Source organism: Hyla sarda, unplaced genomic scaffold (genome assembly GCF_029499605.1).
Source record: "Hyla sarda isolate aHylSar1 unplaced genomic scaffold, aHylSar1.hap1 scaffold_1340, whole genome shotgun sequence".
NCBI lineage: Eukaryota > Metazoa > Chordata > Amphibia > Anura > Hylidae > Hyla > Hyla sarda.
Genome location: NW_026607966.1, coordinates 1 through 13,882, shown reverse-complemented (window position 1 = coordinate 13,882; position 13,882 = coordinate 1). Strand labels below are relative to the sequence as shown.

Genomic DNA, 13,882 nt, shown 5'->3' with positions numbered 1-13,882 from the left:
AGCTGGCTAGCCAGCAAGCAGGTAGCAATGAAAGTAGGAATCTTTCTTTTTAACCCTGTAAGGGGGTGGTGCACTGTACCCGAAGATACTGCCATATCGGGTCAATGCATAGGGCGACGGAAGCAAGCTTCGAAATCGGCCCCCGTTCTCAAAAATCCATTTAATATATGGTCCCCAGATAGGGGACGTATCAGATATTAAACTGATAAGAACAGATACTACACTTGATCTTAGCCAAAAGGCCGAGAAGCGATAACCGTGAAAGGGGCGGGCCCAACAAGGTCCCCTTCATGGGCACTATCACTGCTTGCTGTCAGGGAGGCTGCCAGACAATTTTCCATGCACACTCTGGGCTGGGGGGCAGTCAACCACCAGTACACACAGCAGAACCTAAACCCATACCATTATTGCTAAGCAGCAAGACAGGGGCCCATTGCACTCCCACGGGGCCTTTTTAAATGCAATCCATAACCCGGATTTGCCAGGAACCCTTCTTACTCCTCCTACTTGCATGTGACACTGGGCTTAGGATCTGCATAGGAAACACACACACAAGCACACACCTACCTTTGTTGCCTGCAGATGCCTCCTTGGCTGTCCCCAAACGGTATCAAACCAACACCCACGGGAAGCTGTAAGCATAGAGGACATGCCTGCACCCCATTGGACTTACCTGTGTGGGTTAAATCCGGGTTATTTGACAACCTATGGCGGTGATGGTTCTGCTCAGGCAGAGCAGTGCTGATGCTCCTCATAAAGCTGTCGCTGCTGTGAAGGTTCTAGGTGACATCACAAATCCCTTTGGTTACATACACAACAAAGCTGGGTTGTTGTTGTTTACACTCTGCAAGGCCTGTGGAAGTGAGTGACATCATAGCACTGTAGTTCTGAGGGTTCAAGATGGATGCAACAATCTCCTGTTGCTTCTATGAAGGCCGTAATAGATGACATCACCAAACAGCTCCATAGTCACATACACAGCAAAGGAGAGATGTTGTTTACACCTAGTGATGTCAGTGGTATTGAGTGACATCACAGCACAGTGCTAAGGCTCCTGGGCCTGGACACAGCAGCGGCTGCAATATCTCAACGGAGAATACGTTTATATCTATATGTGTGTGTGCGCATATATATATATATATATATATATATATATATATATATTTCTCCGCCGAAATCACTTTTAAACCCATTTCCACCTTTTTTTCCCTTCTCTTCCTCTTACTTTTTTTTCACGTTTTTTTACGTTTTTCTCCTTTTCGCCTCTTTTCTGGGCGTATTATTCTTCTTTTTCTTCTTTTTTTTCGTCTAATGCATACCCCATCAGTGCAGCAATGCTTATTCAATACCGCCAGCAGATGGAGACACTGGGGGATAATTTTCTAAGGATTTATACTGATTTTTCCTGTCTGAATTTGTCGCACAGAAAGTTGCAGGCCAAATATGTGTGACATTTCTGCGACTTTAGCTTCTAGAGCATTTTTACAACATTATACATAGGTGCTGAATACATAAAAAGCGACTGTTCAGCGACAGACAAGTCGCATCGGCTGAAAGTAGGCCAGAATGTCAGTCCATGTTGGAGCAGGTTTAGATACAGTCTAAAGCATAGATCTCAAAGTCTGTGCACAGAATTTAGCAAGGGCCTCGCACCTTCTGATGCATCAGGTAGGTGCACAATAGCATAGCCTAACCCTCTGTACTTTGGTCTATATTGATGCGGGACATAGACAGCCAGCTGATGACCAATCCATTAGTGCAATGGATGGCTGGAAGCATTTGTCTTTGCCTTTGCAATACCACAGAAGCAATGCATGGTCAATGTACAGCAATGACACACCTGTGTGAACAGCCAGGAGACCCCCCCCCCCCCCCATGTTATGTTACATAGTTACATAGTTAGTACGGTCGAAAAAAGACATATGTCCATCACGTTCAACCAGGGAATTAAGGGGTAGGGGTGTGGCGCGATATTGGGGAAGGGATGAGATTTTATATTTCTTCATAAGCATTAATCTTATTTTGTCAATTAGGAACATTCAGCACCCACCCGCTATCAAGGCAGCTGCCTATCATGTCATGCCCTACCTGCACAGGTGTGCTGGCTACTCAAATGATCCAATTAAGGAGGCCATTTAGTCAGCAGCAGCAGAAGTCCTGTGCCTGGACGCTCCAACAGGGGCCAGACACAAGCAGAAGCAGAAGCAGCAGAAGCAGCAGCAGCACCACCTTTTGTTTTTTGGCTGCAGCAGCAGCAAGGCCCACAGGGCTGGCTAGCTGGCTAGCCAGCAAGCAGGTAGCAATGAAAGTAGGAATCTTTCTTTTTAACCCTGTAAGGGGGTGGTGCACTGTACCCGAAGATACTGCCATATCGGGTCAATGCATAGGGCGACGGAAGCAAGCTTCGAAATCGGCCCCCGTTCTCAAAAATCCATTTAATATATGGTCCCCAGATAGGGGACGTATCAGATATTAAACTGATAAGAACAGATACTACACTTGATCTTAGCCAAAAGGCCGAGAAGCGATAACCGTGAAAGGGGCGGGCCCAACAAGGTCCCCTTCATGGGCACTATCACTGCTTGCTGTCAGGGAGGCTGCCAGACAATTTTCCATGCACACTCTGGGCTGGGGGGCAGTCAACCACCAGTACACACAGCAGAACCTAAACCCATACCATTATTGCTAAGCAGCAAGACAGGGGCCCATTGCACTCCCACGGGGCCTTTTTAAATGCAATCCATAACCCGGATTTGCCAGGAACCCTTCTTACTCCTCCTACTTGCATGTGACACTGGGCTTAGGATCTGCATAGGAAACACACACACAAGCACACACCTACCTTTGTTGCCTGCAGATGCCTCCTTGGCTGTCCCCAAACGGTATCAAACCAACACCCACGGGAAGCTGTAAGCATAGAGGACATGCCTGCACCCCATTGGACTTACCTGTGTGGGTTAAATCCGGGTTATTTGACAACCTATGGCGGTGATGGTTCTGCTCAGGCAGAGCAGTGCTGATGCTCCTCATAAAGCTGTCGCTGCTGTGAAGGTTCTAGGTGACATCACAAATCCCTTTGGTTACATACACAACAAAGCTGGGTTGTTGTTGTTTACACTCTGCAAGGCCTGTGGAAGTGAGTGACATCATAGCACTGTAGTTCTGAGGGTTCTAGATGGATGCAACAATCTCCTGTTGCTTCTATGAAGGCCGTAATAGACGACATCACCAAACAGCTCCATAGTCACATACACAGCAAAGGAGAGATGTTGTTTACACCTAGTGATGTCAGTGGTATTGAGTGACATCACAGCACAGTGCTAAGGCTCCTGGGCCTGGACACAGCAGCGGCTGCAATATCTCAACGGAGAATACGTTTATATCTATATGTGTGTGTGCGCATATATATATATATATATATATATATATATATATATATTTCTCCGCCGAAATCACTTTTAAACCCATTTCCACCTTTTTTTCCCTTCTCTTCCTCTTACTTTTTTTTCACGTTTTTTTACGTTTTTCTCCTTTTCGCCTCTTTTCTGGGCGTATTATTCTTCTTTTTCTTCTTTTTTTTCGTCTAATGCATACCCCATCAGTGCAGCAATGCTTATTCAATACCGCCAGCAGATGGAGACACTGGGGGATAATTTTCTAAGGATTTATACTGATTTTTCCTGTCTGAATTTGTCGCACAGAAAGTTGCAGGCCAAATATGTGTGACATTTCTGCGACTTTAGCTTCTAGAGCATTTTTACAACATTATACATAGGTGCTGAATACATAAAAAGCGACTGTTCAGCGACAGACAAGTCGCATCGGCTGAAAGTAGGCCAGAATGTCAGTCCATGTTGGAGCAGGTTTAGATACAGTCTAAAGCATAGATCTCAAAGTCTGTGCACAGAATTTAGCAAGGGCCTCGCACCTTCTGATGCATCAGGTAGGTGCACAATAGCATAGCCTAACCCTCTGTACTTTGGTCTATATTGATGCGGGACATAGACAGCCAGCTGATGACCAATCCATTAGTGCAATGGATGGCTGGAAGCATTTGTCTTTGCCTTTGCAATACCACAGAAGCAATGCATGGTCAATGTACAGCAATGACACACCTGTGTGAACAGCCAGGAGACCCCCCCCCCCCATGTTATGTTACATAGTTACATAGTTAGTACGGTCGAAAAAAGACATATGTCCATCACGTTCAACCAGGGAATTAAGGGGTAGGGGTGTGGCGCGATATTGGGGAAGGGATGAGATTTTATATTTCTTCATAAGCATTAATCTTATTTTGTCAATTAGGAACATTCAGCACCCACCCGCTATCAAGGCAGCTGCCTATCATGTCATGCCCTACCTGCACAGGTGTGCTGGCTACTCAAATGATCCAATTAAGGAGGCCATTTAGTCAGCAGCAGCAGAAGTCCTGTGCCTGGACGCTCCAACAGGGGCCAGACACAAGCAGAAGCAGAAGCAGCAGAAGCAGCAGCAGCACCACCTTTTGTTTTTTGGCTGCAGCAGCAGCAAGGCCCACAGGGCTGGCTAGCTGGCTAGCCAGCAAGCAGGTAGCAATGAAAGTAGGAATCTTTCTTTTTAACCCTGTAAGGGGGTGGTGCACTGTACCCGAAGATACTGCCATATCGGGTCAATGCATAGGGCGACGGAAGCAAGCTTCGAAATCGGCCCCCGTTCTCAAAAATCCATTTAATATATGGTCCCCAGATAGGGGACGTATCAGATATTAAACTGATAAGAACAGATACTACACTTGATCTTAGCCAAAAGGCCGAGAAGCGATAACCGTGAAAGGGGCGGGCCCAACAAGGTCCCCTTCATGGGCACTATCACTGCTTGCTGTCAGGGAGGCTGCCAGACAATTTTCCATGCACACTCTGGGCTGGGGGGCAGTCAACCACCAGTACACACAGCAGAACCTAAACCCATACCATTATTGCTAAGCAGCAAGACAGGGGCCCATTGCACTCCCACGGGGCCTTTTTAAATGCAATCCATAACCCGGATTTGCCAGGAACCCTTCTTACTCCTCCTACTTGCATGTGACACTGGGCTTAGGATCTGCATAGGAAACACACACACAAGCACACACCTACCTTTGTTGCCTGCAGATGCCTCCTTGGCTGTCCCCAAACGGTATCAAACCAACACCCACGGGAAGCTGTAAGCATAGAGGACATGCCTGCACCCCATTGGACTTACCTGTGTGGGTTAAATCCGGGTTATTTGACAACCTATGGCGGTGATGGTTCTGCTCAGGCAGAGCAGTGCTGATGCTCCTCATAAAGCTGTCGCTGCTGTGAAGGTTCTAGGTGACATCACAAATCCCTTTGGTTACATACACAACAAAGCTGGGTTGTTGTTGTTTACACTCTGCAAGGCCTGTGGAAGTGAGTGACATCATAGCACTGTAGTTCTGAGGGTTCAAGATGGATGCAACAATCTCCTGTTGCTTCTATGAAGGCCGTAATAGACGACATCACCAAACAGCTCCATAGTCACATACACAGCAAAGGAGAGATGTTGTTTACACCTAGTGATGTCAGTGGTATTGAGTGACATCACAGCACAGTGCTAAGGCTCCTGGGCCTGGACACAGCAGCGGCTGCAATATCTCAACGGAGAATACGTTTATATCTATATGTGTGTGTGCGCATATATATATATATATATATATATATATATATATATATATATATATATTTCTCCGCCGAAATCACTTTTAAACCCATTTCCACCTTTTTTTCCCTTCTCTTCCTCTTACTTTTTTTTCACGTTTTTTTACGTTTTTCTCCTTTTCGCCTCTTTTCTGGGCGTATTATTCTTCTTTTTCTTCTTTTTTTTCGTCTAATGCATACCCCATCAGTGCAGCAATGCTTATTCAATACCGCCAGCAGATGGAGACACTGGGGGATAATTTTCTAAGGATTTATACTGATTTTTCCTGTCTGAATTTGTCGCACAGAAAGTTGCAGGCCAAATATGTGTGACATTTCTGCGACTTTAGCTTCTAGAGCATTTTTACAACATTATACATAGGTGCTGAATACATAAAAAGCGACTGTTCAGCGACAGACAAGTCGCATCGGCTGAAAGTAGGCCAGAATGTCAGTCCATGTTGGAGCAGGTTTAGATACAGTCTAAAGCATAGATCTCAAAGTCTGTGCACAGAATTTAGCAAGGGCCTCGCACCTTCTGATGCATCAGGTAGGTGCACAATAGCATAGCCTAACCCTCTGTACTTTGGTCTATATTGATGCGGGACATAGACAGCCAGCTGATGACCAATCCATTAGTGCAATGGATGGCTGGAAGCATTTGTCTTTGCCTTTGCAATACCACAGAAGCAATGCATGGTCAATGTACAGCAATGACACACCTGTGTGAACAGCCAGGAGACCCCCCCCCCCCCATGTTATGTTACATAGTTACATAGTTAGTACGGTCGAAAAAAGACATATGTCCATCACGTTCAACCAGGGAATTAAGGGGTAGGGGTGTGGCGCGATATTGGGGAAGGGATGAGATTTTATATTTCTTCATAAGCATTAATCTTATTTTGTCAATTAGGAACATTCAGCACCCACCCGCTATCAAGGCAGCTGCCTATCATGTCATGCCCTACCTGCACAGGTGTGCTGGCTACTCAAATGATCCAATTAAGGAGGCCATTTAGTCAGCAGCAGCAGAAGTCCTGTGCCTGGACGCTCCAACAGGGGCCAGACACAAGCAGAAGCAGAAGCAGCAGAAGCAGCAGCAGCACCACCTTTTGTTTTTTGGCTGCAGCAGCAGCAAGGCCCACAGGGCTGGCTAGCTGGCTAGCCAGCAAGCAGGTAGCAATGAAAGTAGGAATCTTTCTTTTTAACCCTGTAAGGGGGTGGTGCACTGTACCCGAAGATACTGCCATATCGGGTCAATGCATAGGGCGACGGAAGCAAGCTTCGAAATCGGCCCCCGTTCTCAAAAATCCATTTAATATATGGTCCCCAGATAGGGGACGTATCAGATATTAAACTGATAAGAACAGATACTACACTTGATCTTAGCCAAAAGGCCGAGAAGCGATAACCGTGAAAGGGGCGGGCCCAACAAGGTCCCCTTCATGGGCACTATCACTGCTTGCTGTCAGGGAGGCTGCCAGACAATTTTCCATGCACACTCTGGGCTGGGGGGCAGTCAACCACCAGTACACACAGCAGAACCTAAACCCATACCATTATTGCTAAGCAGCAAGACAGGGGCCCATTGCACTCCCACGGGGCCTTTTTAAATGCAATCCATAACCCGGATTTGCCAGGAACCCTTCTTACTCCTCCTACTTGCATGTGACACTGGGCTTAGGATCTGCATAGGAAACACACACACAAGCACACACCTACCTTTGTTGCCTGCAGATGCCTCCTTGGCTGTCCCCAAACGGTATCAAACCAACACCCACGGGAAGCTGTAAGCATAGAGGACATGCCTGCACCCCATTGGACTTACCTGTGTGGGTTAAATCCGGGTTATTTGACAACCTATGGCAGGTGATTGGTTCTGCTCAGGCAGAGCAGTGCTGATGCTCCTCATAAAGCTGTCGCTGCTGTGAAGGTTCTAGGTGACATCACAAATCCTTTGGTTACATACACAACAAAGCTGGTTGTTGTTGTTTACACTCTGCAAGGCCTGTGGAAGTGAGTGACATCATAGCACTGTAGTTCTGAGGGTTCAAGATGGATGCAACAATCTCCTGTTGCTTCTATGAAGGCCGTAATAGACGACATCACCAAACAGCTCCATAGTCACATACACAGCAAAGGAGAGATGTTGTTTACACCTAGTGATGTCAAGTGGTATTGAGTGACATCACAGCACAGTGCTAAGGCTCCTGGGCCTGGACACAGCAGCGGCTGCAATATCTCAACGGAGAATACGTTTATATCTATATGTGTGTGTGCGCATATATATATATATATATATATATATAGTATATATATATATATATATTTCTCCGCCGAAATCACTTTTAAACCCATTTCCACCTTTTTTTTCCCTTCTCTTCCTCTTACTTTTTTTTTCACGTTTTTTTACGTTTTTCTCCTTTTCGCCTCTTTTCTGGGCGTATTATTCTTCTTTTTCTTCTTTTTTTTCGTCTAATGCATACCCCATCAGTGCAGCAATGCTTATTCAATACCGCCAGCAGATGGAGACACTGGGGGATAATTTTCTAAGGATTTATACTGATTTTTCTGTCTGATGATTTGTCGCACAGAAAGTTGCAGGCCAAATATGTGTGACATTTCTGCGACTTTAGCTTCTAGAGCATTTTTACAACATTATACATAGGTGCTGAATACATAAAAAGCGACTGTTCAGCGACAGACAAGTCGCATCGGCTGAAAGTAGGCCAGAATGTCAGTCCATGTTGGAGCATGTTTAGATACAGTCTAAGCATAGATTCTCAAAGTCTGTGCACAGAATTTAGCAAGGGCCTCGCACCTTCTGATGCATCAGGTAGGCTGCACAATAGCATAGCCTAACCCTCTGTACTTTGGTATATATTGATGCGGGACATAGACAGCCAGCTGATGACCAATCCATTAGTGCAATGGATGGCTGGAAGCATTTGTCTTTGCCTTTGCAATACCACAGAAGCAATGCATGGTCAATGTACAGCAATGACACACCTTGTGAACAGCCAGGAGACCCCCCCCCCCCATGTTATGTTACATAGTTACATAGTTAGTACGGGTCGAAAAAGACATATGTCCATCACGTTCAACCAGGGAATTAAGGGGTAGGGGTGTGGCGCGATATTGGGGAAGGGATGAGATTTTATATTTCTTCATAAGCATTAATCTTATTTTGTCAATTAGGAACATTCAGCACCCACCCGCTATCAAGGCAGCTGCCTATCATGTCATGCCCTACCTGCACAGGTGTGCTGGCTGACTCAAATGATCCAATTAAGGAGGCCATTTAGTCAGCAGCAGCAGAAGTCCTGTGCCTGGACGCTCCAACAGGGGCCAGACACAAGCAGAAGCAGAAGCAGCAGAAGCAGCAGCAGCACCACCTTTTGTTTTTTGGCTGCAGCAGCAGCAAGGCCCACAGGGCTGGCTAGCTGCTAGCCAGCAAGCAGGTAGCAATGAAAGTAGGAATCTTTCTTTTTAAACCCTGTAAGGGGGTGGTGCACTGTACCCGAAGATACTGCCATATCGGGTCAATGCATAGGGCGACGGAAGCAAGCTTCGAAATCGGCCCCCGTTCTCAAAAATCCATTTAATATATGGTCCCCAGATAGGGGGACGTATCAGATATTAAACTGATAAGAACAGATACTACACTTGATCTTAGCCAAAAGGGCCGAGAAGCGATAACCGTGAAAGGGGCGGGCCCAACAAGGTCCCCCTTCATGGGCACTATCACTGCTTGCTGTCAGGGAGGCTGCAGACAATTTTCCATGCACAACTCTGGGCTGGGGGGCAGTCAACCACCAGTACACACAGCAGAACCTAAACCCATACCATTATTGCTAAGCAGCAAGACAGGGGCCCATTGCACTCCCACGGGGCCTTTTTAAATGCAATCCATAACCCGGATTTTGCCAGGAACCCCTTCTTACTCCTCCTACTTGCATGTGACACTGGGCTTAGATCTGCATAGGAAACACACACACAAGCACACACCTACCTTTGTTGCCTGCAGATGCCTCCTTGGCTGTCCCCAAACGGTATCAAACCAACACCCACGGGAAGCTGTAAGCATAGAGGACATGCCTGCACCCCATTGGACTTACCTGTGTGGGTTAAATCCGGGTTATTTGACAACCTATGGCGGTGATGGTTCTGCTCAGGCAGAGCAGTGCTGATGCTCCTCATAAAGCTGTCGCTGCTGTGAAGGTTCTAGGTGACATCACAAATCCCTTTGGTTACATACACAACAAAGCTGGGTTGTTGTTGTTTACACTCTGCAAGGCCTGTGGAAGTGAGTGACATCATAGCACTGTAGTTCTGAGGGTTCAAGATGGATGCAACAATCTCCTGTTGCTTCTATGAAGGCCGTAATAGACGACATCACCAAACAGCTCCATAGTCACATACACAGCAAAGGAGAGATGTTGTTTACACCTAGTGATGTCAGTGGTATTGAGTGACATCACAGCACAGTGCTAAGGCTCCTGGGCCTGGACACAGCAGCGGCTGCAATATCTCAACGGAGAATACGTTTATATCTATATGTGTGTGTGCGCATATATATATATATATATATATATATATATATATATATATATATATATTTCTCCGCCGAAATCACTTTTAAACCCATTTCCACCTTTTTTTCCCTTCTCTTCCTCTTACTTTTTTTTCACGTTTTTTTACGTTTTTCTCCTTTTCGCCTCTTTTCTGGGCGTATTATTCTTCTTTTTCTTCTTTTTTTTCGTCTAATGCATACCCCATCAGTGCAGCAATGCTTATTCAATACCGCCAGCAGATGGAGACACTGGGGGATAATTTTCTAAGGATTTATACTGATTTTTCCTGTCTGAATTTGTCGCACAGAAAGTTGCAGGCCAAATATGTGTGACATTTCTGCGACTTTAGCTTCTAGAGCATTTTTACAACATTATACATAGGTGCTGAATACATAAAAAGCGACTGTTCAGCGACAGACAAGTCGCATCGGCTGAAAGTAGGCCAGAATGTCAGTCCATGTTGGAGCAGGTTTAGATACAGTCTAAAGCATAGATCTCAAAGTCTGTGCACAGAATTTAGCAAGGGCCTCGCACCTTCTGATGCATCAGGTAGGTGCACAATAGCATAGCCTAACCCTCTGTACTTTGGTCTATATTGATGCGGGACATAGACAGCCAGCTGATGACCAATCCATTAGTGCAATGGATGGCTGGAAGCATTTGTCTTTGCCTTTGCAATACCACAGAAGCAATGCATGGTCAATGTACAGCAATGACACACCTGTGTGAACAGCCAGGAGACCCCCCCCCCCCCATGTTATGTTACATAGTTACATAGTTAGTACGGTCGAAAAAAGACATATGTCCATCACGTTCAACCAGGGAATTAAGGGGTAGGGGTGTGGCGCGATATTGGGGAAGGGATGAGATTTTATATTTCTTCATAAGCATTAATCTTATTTTGTCAATTAGGAACATTCAGCACCCACCCGCTATCAAGGCAGCTGCCTATCATGTCATGCCCTACCTGCACAGGTGTGCTGGCTACTCAAATGATCCAATTAAGGAGGCCATTTAGTCAGCAGCAGCAGAAGTCCTGTGCCTGGACGCTCCAACAGGGGCCAGACACAAGCAGAAGCAGAAGCAGCAGAAGCAGCAGCAGCACCACCTTTTGTTTTTTGGCTGCAGCAGCAGCAAGGCCCACAGGGCTGGCTAGCTGGCTAGCCAGCAAGCAGGTAGCAATGAAAGTAGGAATCTTTCTTTTTAACCCTGTAAGGGGGTGGTGCACTGTACCCGAAGATACTGCCATATCGGGTCAATGCATAGGGCGACGGAAGCAAGCTTCGAAATCGGCCCCCGTTCTCAAAAATCCATTTAATATATGGTCCCCAGATAGGGGACGTATCAGATATTAAACTGATAAGAACAGATACTACACTTGATCTTAGCCAAAAGGCCGAGAAGCGATAACCGTGAAAGGGGCGGGCCCAACAAGGTCCCCTTCATGGGCACTATCACTGCTTGCTGTCAGGGAGGCTGCCAGACAATTTTCCATGCACACTCTGGGCTGGGGGGCAGTCAACCACCAGTACACACAGCAGAACCTAAACCCATACCATTATTGCTAAGCAGCAAGACAGGGGCCCATTGCACTCCCACGGGGCCTTTTTAAATGCAATCCATAACCCGGATTTGCCAGGAACCCTTCTTACTCCTCCTACTTGCATGTGACACTGGGCTTAGGATCTGCATAGGAAACACACACACAAGCACACACCTACCTTTGTTGCCTGCAGATGCCTCCTTGGCTGTCCCCAAACGGTATCAAACCAACACCCACGGGAAGCTGTAAGCATAGAGGACATGCCTGCACCCCATTGGACTTACCTGTGTGGGTTAAATCCGGGTTATTTGACAACCTATGGCGGTGATGGTTCTGCTCAGGCAGAGCAGTGCTGATGCTCCTCATAAAGCTGTCGCTGCTGTGAAGGTTCTAGGTGACATCACAAATCCCTTTGGTTACATACACAACAAAGCTGGGTTGTTGTTGTTTACACTCTGCAAGGCCTGTGGAAGTGAGTGACATCATAGCACTGTAGTTCTGAGGGTTCAAGATGGATGCAACAATCTCCTGTTGCTTCTATGAAGGCCGTAATAGACGACATCACCAAACAGCTCCATAGTCACATACACAGCAAAGGAGAGATGTTGTTTACACCTAGTGATGTCAGTGGTATTGAGTGACATCACAGCACAGTGCTAAGGCTCCTGGGCCTGGACACAGCAGCGGCTGCAATATCTCAACGGAGAATACGTTTATATCTATATGTGTGTGTGCGCATATATATATATATATATATATATATATATATATATATATATTTCTCCGCCGAAATCACTTTTAAACCCATTTCCACCTTTTTTTCCCTTCTCTTCCTCTTACTTTTTTTTCACGTTTTTTTACGTTTTTCTCCTTTTCGCCTCTTTTCTGGGCGTATTATTCTTCTTTTTCTTCTTTTTTTTCGTCTAATGCATACCCCATCAGTGCAGCAATGCTTATTCAATACCGCCAGCAGATGGAGACACTGGGGGATAATTTTCTAAGGATTTATACTGATTTTTCCTGTCTGAATTTGTCGCACAGAAAGTTGCAGGCCAAATATGTGTGACATTTCTGCGACTTTAGCTTCTAGAGCATTTTTACAACATTATACATAGGTGCTGAATACATAAAAAGCGACTGTTCAGCGACAGACAAGTCGCATCGGCTGAAAGTAGGCCAGAATGTCAGTCCATGTTGGAGCAGGTTTAGATACAGTCTAAAGCATAGATCTCAAAGTCTGTGCACAGAATTTAGCAAGGGCCTCGCACCTTCTGATGCATCAGGTAGGTGCACAATAGCATAGCCTAACCCTCTGTACTTTGGTCTATATTGATGCGGGACATAGACAGCCAGCTGATGACCAATCCATTAGTGCAATGGATGGCTGGAAGCATTTGTCTTTGCCTTTGCAATACCACAGAAGCAATGCATGGTCAATGTACAGCAATGACACACCTGTGTGAACAGCCAGGAGACCCCCCCCCCCCCCATGTTATGTTACATAGTTACATAGTTAGTACGGTCGAAAAAAGACATATGTCCATCACGTTCAACCAGGGAATTAAGGGGTAGGGGTGTGGCGCGATATTGGGGAAGGGATGAGATTTTATATTTCTTCATAAGCATTAATCTTATTTTGTCAATTAGGAACATTCAGCACCCACCCGCTATCAAGGCAGCTGCCTATCATGTCATGCCCTACCTGCACAGGTGTGCTGGCTACTCAAATGATCCAATTAAGGAGGCCATTTAGTCAGCAGCAGCAGAAGTCCTGTGCCTGGACGCTCCAACAGGGGCCAGACACAAGCAGAAGCAGAAGCAGCAGAAGCAGCAGCAGCACCACCTTTTGTTTTTTGGCTGCAGCAGCAGCAAGGCCCACAGGGCTGGCTAGCTGGCTAGCCAGCAAGCAGGTAGCAATGAAAGTAGGAATCTTTCTTTTTAACCCTGTAAGGGGGTGGTGCACTGTACCCGAAGATACTGCCATATCGGGTCAATGCATAGGGCGACGGAAGCAAGCTTCGAAATCGGCCCCCGTTCTCAAAAATCCATTTAATATATGGTCCCCAGATAGGGGACGTATCAGATATTAA

At 46.1% G+C, this 13,882-nt stretch overlaps 6 non-coding genes and 1 pseudogene across 6 annotated transcripts; all 7 read right to left on the bottom strand.

Annotated features, from left to right (window-relative positions):
- Positions 1–63: 63 nt before the first annotated feature.
- Positions 64–254, bottom strand: LOC130305903 (U2 spliceosomal RNA). The gene has a single exon (XR_008855324.1). It is a non-coding gene; the product is annotated as a U2 spliceosomal RNA (small nuclear RNA).
- A 2,084-nt stretch (positions 255–2,338) lies between these two features.
- On the bottom strand, positions 2,339–2,529 carry LOC130305895 (U2 spliceosomal RNA). Its single transcript, XR_008855317.1, has one exon. It is a non-coding gene; the product is annotated as a U2 spliceosomal RNA (small nuclear RNA).
- A 2,081-nt stretch (positions 2,530–4,610) lies between these two features.
- LOC130305883 (U2 spliceosomal RNA) lies at positions 4,611–4,801 on the bottom strand. The gene has a single exon (XR_008855306.1). It is a non-coding gene; the product is annotated as a U2 spliceosomal RNA (small nuclear RNA).
- A 2,092-nt stretch (positions 4,802–6,893) lies between these two features.
- LOC130305871 (U2 spliceosomal RNA) lies at positions 6,894–7,084 on the bottom strand. The gene has a single exon (XR_008855294.1). It is a non-coding gene; the product is annotated as a U2 spliceosomal RNA (small nuclear RNA).
- A 2,095-nt stretch (positions 7,085–9,179) lies between these two features.
- On the bottom strand, positions 9,180–9,372 carry LOC130305899 (U2 spliceosomal RNA). Its single transcript, XR_008855322.1, has one exon. It is a non-coding gene; the product is annotated as a U2 spliceosomal RNA (small nuclear RNA).
- Positions 9,373–11,466: 2,094 nt separating this feature from the next.
- Positions 11,467–11,657, bottom strand: LOC130305859 (U2 spliceosomal RNA). The gene has a single exon (XR_008855283.1). It is a non-coding gene; the product is annotated as a U2 spliceosomal RNA (small nuclear RNA).
- A 2,087-nt stretch (positions 11,658–13,744) lies between these two features.
- On the bottom strand, positions 13,745–13,882 carry LOC130305901 (U2 spliceosomal RNA; annotated as a pseudogene; the record flags this gene model as incomplete).